Here is a 4729-nt window from a genome sequence, read left to right as displayed (position 1 = left end):
CTTTGGTCCCCACAAGAATAGTAACACGTACACACCACATCCCACACACACATTGACAGCTATACACACACACACACACAACACACACCACACACACACACACCACACACAACACACACACACACACACACACACACACACACCACACAACACACACACACACACACACACCACCCACCACACACCACACACATGGACAGATTACACACCACAACCTTTCTTATTTCTCTCTCTTTATCTCGCTCTGTGTCTGTCTCATATACCCCCGTAGTTATTACCTAACATAATGAACAGACCATGCTAATAGTGCTTTATCTCGCTCTGTGTCTGTCTCATATACCCCCGTAGTTATTACCTAACATAATGAACAGACCATGCTAATAGTGTTCGGAGAATACGTTTTTTATACGGTCTCATATGACTCATAACACCAAGTTCTCTCTCTCTCTATCTCTCGCTCGCTCTCCCTCTCTCTCTCCCTCTCTCTCTCTCTAACTCTAACTCTATCTCTCTCTATCTCTCTCTATCTCTCTTCCTCTCTCCTCTATCTCTCTATCTCTCTCTCTCTCTCCCTCTCTCTCTCTCTAACTCTAACTCTAACTCTAACTCTATCTCTCTGTATCTCTCTTCCTCTCTCCTCTCTCTCTCTATCTCTCTATCTCTCTATATCTCTTCCTCTCTCTCTCTATCTCTTTATCGCTCTATCTCTCTTCCTCTCTCTCTTCCTTTCTCTGTCTCTATCTCTCTATCGCTCTCTCTCTATCTCTCTATCTCTCTCTCTCTCTCTTCCTCTATCTCTCTATCGCTCTCTCTTTATCTCTCTATCTCTCTTCCTCTCTCTCTTCCTTTCTCTGTCTCTATCTCTCTATCGCTCTCTCTCTATCTCTCTCTCTCAATTCAATTCAAGGGGCTTTATTGGTATGGGAAACATGTGTTAACATTGCCAAAGCAAGTGAGGTAGATAATATACAAAAGTGAAATAAACAATACAAATTAACAGTAAACATTACACATACAGAAGTTTCAAAACAATAAAGACATTACAAATGTCATATTATGTATATATAGAGTGTAACGATGTACAAATGGTTAAAGTACACAAGGGAAATAAATAAGCATAAATATGGGTTGTATTTACAATGGTGTTAGTTCTTCACTGGTTGCCCTTTTCTTGTGGCAACAGGTCACAAATCTTGCTGCTGTGATGGCACACTATGGAATTTCACCCAGTAGATATGGGAGTTTATCAAAATTGGGTTTGTTTTCTAATTCTTTGTGGATCTGTGTAATCTGAGGGAAATATGTGGTTAGGAAGTGCAGCTCAGTTTCTACCTCATTTTGTGGGCAGTGTGCAGATAGCCTGTCTTCTCTTGAGAGCCATGTCTGCCTACGGCGGCCTTTCTCAATAGCAAGGCTATGCTCACTGAGTCTGTACACAGTCAAAGCTTTCCTTAAGTTTGTGTCAGTCACAGTGGTCAGGTATTCTGCCACTGTTTACTCTCTGTTTAGGGCCAAATAGCATTCTAGTTTGCTCTGTTTTTTTGTTAATTCCTTCCAATGTGTCAAGTAATTTTCTTTTTGTTTTCTCATGATTTGCTTGGGTCTAATTGTGCTCTCTCTCTCTAACTCTCTCTCTCTCTCTCTCTCTCTCTCTCTCTCTCTCTCTCTCTGCAACAGCAGACACTTATTAGACAGAGACGTGCACTCTTCAAGTCTGGAACAGCATTCACAGACATACTTACTGTAGGTGTTCTGTTACTCTCTGACTCGTACAGACTCTGTCTCTACACACAGACTGAATCAGAACCGTAGAGACACTCAGGGCCTGACTCTGCTTGAGAAGACATGTCGTTCACTGTGCAGTGTGCACACTCCTAGGCAGAATCAGACACTGAATTAGGCAATCTCAAACACTCAGGGCCCAGCCCTATACTTAAACACTGCCTTACAGTAAGTGCGTTCTAGGAAACAAGGGCCCTAGGCAGAATCTCTCAGTTCAGAGAGAGCTACAGTATAGGCAGAATCTCTCACTGCATTACTGTCACGACTTCCGCCGGAGTCGGTCCCTCTCRTTGTTCGAGCGACGTTCGGCGGTCGACGTCACCGGCCTTCTAGCCTTGTATTAAATACCTTGTCCATGCATCTCAGCTCTCCTGCGCCTGACTCCATTCACCAGTTACCCACAGCCTTGACAGAAACACGCACCCACTCGAAATGGAGTCAGCAGGAGCAGGTGCCCCTGCAGTAGGGGTTGCGGAACGAGTCCAGCAGCATGCTGCCATGCTACAGCATCTTGGCAGCGCCATGGATCGCATTCTACAAACCATGGAGCGCTGGGAGAGAAGAGGAGTCCCTCCAGCGTCTTCACCAGCACCACCAGTCTCACCATCACTCACCCCTCCTTCACCCGGGCCCAGTGGGATTCGGCTCGCCCTCCCGAGGGAGAATGATGGAACGGCGGCGGGTTATCAGTGGTTCTTGCTCCAACTAGAGCTCTACCTGGCAACCGTCCACCCGGCTCCTTCGGGCCGTGAGAGCGTGGCCGCCCTCGTCTCCTGCCTCTCAGGGAAAGCACTGGAGTGGGCCAACGCCGTATGGGGGGAAAGAGAAGCGGTGTTGGACCACTTTGAGGATTCCACCCGCCGCTTCCGGGCAGTCTTTGACCACCCGCCTGAGGGTAGAGCGGCGGGTGAACGTCTCGTCCACCTGAGGCAGGGGACGAGGAGCGCACAGGAGTTAGCGTTGGAATTCCGAACCCTGGCCGCCGGCGCGGGATGGAACGACAGGGCCCTGATCGATCCCTACCGGTGCAGTCTGCGCGAGGACGTCCGTCGGGAGTTGGCCTGCAGGGACACCACTCTCACATTCGACCAGCTGGTGGATCTGCTGGCTACCCGCGGACGTCCAGATCGGGGTCTGTCGATTCCATCCCCCAGCATCACCGCTCCGACGCCCATGGAGCTGGGAGGTGCTGCACTTAGGGCGACCGGAGGAGGGGCTGTTCCATGCACCATCTGTGGCCGCAGAGGGCACACTGCCGGTTGGTGCTGGGGAGGTTCCTCTGGGAGTCGAGGCAGCAGGCAGGGTACTCTCGTGTCACCCCAGGTGAGTCGGTATCAGGCTCACCCAGAGCCCCCTGTTGCTCACATGTTTTTGTTTATTAATTTTCCAGAATTTTCCCCGCATTCCCAGCATAAGGCACTCATAGATTCAGGCGCATCTGGGACTTTTATTGACAGATCGTTTGCCCATAGTTTAGGGATCCTCATTGTTCCTGCGGATATGCCCTTCCCTGTGCACGCCCTAGATAGTCGACCATTAGGGTCAAGTCTAATTAGGGAGGCCACCGCTCCACTGGGCATGGTTACGCAGGAGGGTCACAAGGAGAGAATCAGTCTCTTCCTTATTGATTCTCCTGCGTTTCCCGTGGTGCTGGGCTTACCCTGATTGGCCTGTCATGACCCTACTATTTCGTGGCAACAGAGGGCTCTCACGGGGTGGTTACGAAAGTGAGATGAGATGTTTAGGGGTTATTGTCGGTGCTACTACGGTGGAAAGTCCAGACCAGGTCTCCACCGTGCGCATCCCCTCTGAATATGCTGATTTGGCTCTCACCTTCTGTGCTGTCAAACTGCCTGGGAGCTCCTCAGTGGTGAAACTCCTCCTCCTTCAATCAGTGGTGAACCAGGTGGAACAAATCTTCCAGGCAATCTGGGCGTGCCAGCACCTGGCTCTGCTGTTGTCTTTAGAACGCAGTGAAGGGAGCATTTATAGCACCACAAGARCAAGGAAACTTCATCTATGTGATCAAGGTGACTGTGCAAGTCCAAGCCCTTCACAAAACTGTGAAAGACAGCCGGTAAGCGCCATATTGGCCATGTTTTGTTAGACTGACTTAAGCAGTGCACTGCTAATGATACTCTGGAAAACACAGACTTAACTCTTAACTTTGATAGGACTTTTGCAGTGGTATTTATAACTTCAAATGTTGTTTGTGTGGTATAAAGTAAGAAGAGCCAAATTCATTGTTGATAGAACTTGTTTGAAATGGTTAAAAGTAAGTTAAACTTTGTAGAAATCTTAGTAAACCAAGTTCTTAATTCAGTAACAAATGTATAGTCTGGAAAATCTTTGGCTAAAAGATGTAGGATTTGTCTGCTTAACTGCTGATTAGAAAATAAGTGTGGTTTTTTGCTACTAGAGGTATTTTGAATGTGTTTGGCTAAAATGCAAATTTGGATAAAAGTGTACTGATTCTGCTCATTTGATTAAAAATGGTGGGTTTCTATTTTGGGAAACATTTGCTTAACAGTGGAAACCTTGTATTRGATAATGGCAGAAATGTGTTTCTGAGGTGGATGTGGATAATTTTGTGTATTTAATTAGGCTGTCAACTCAAATAATCACTTGTATTTGTCATCTCRTTTTTGAGGTTTTTCACCTGTTTACTGCCAACCAAAGAATYGTAAATAAAAGACAAGCAACTGATTCTATGGCTGTTTATTGAGTGAAATCCAGTTAAAATCTTCACGTGGAGGGATTGTCCTTTTCAAGTGGGGAATTGCACAAGAAAGAGGTCAAAACTTGACACCTTCTGTAAAAAGAAGGCGACTCAATTACCACCCCATCGACAGGGGGATTGTGCGATGAATCTCCTGGTAGACGCAGCACTTCCCAGGAGTCACGTGTATCCCCTGTCGCAAGAGGAGACGGCGGCTATGGAAACATA

General features: G+C 47.2%; 1 long non-coding RNA gene across 1 annotated transcript; it reads left to right on the top strand.

Annotated features, from left to right (window-relative positions):
• The first annotated feature begins 3598 nt into the window (after window positions 1-3598).
• Window positions 3599-4489, top strand: LOC139023701 (uncharacterized). The gene is made up of 2 exons (XR_011474835.1): window positions 3599-3859; window positions 4433-4489. It is a non-coding gene; the product is annotated as an uncharacterized lncRNA (long non-coding RNA).
• Window positions 4490-4729: the final 240 nt, after the last annotated feature.

The sequence above is a fragment of the Salvelinus sp. IW2-2015 genome, linkage group LG35 (assembly GCF_002910315.2).
Source record: "Salvelinus sp. IW2-2015 linkage group LG35, ASM291031v2, whole genome shotgun sequence".
Classification (NCBI taxonomy): Eukaryota; Metazoa; Chordata; class Actinopteri; order Salmoniformes; family Salmonidae; genus Salvelinus; species Salvelinus sp. IW2-2015.
Note: the sequence above shows the minus strand (reverse complement) of the source record. Positions and strands in the feature narration are given on the sequence as shown.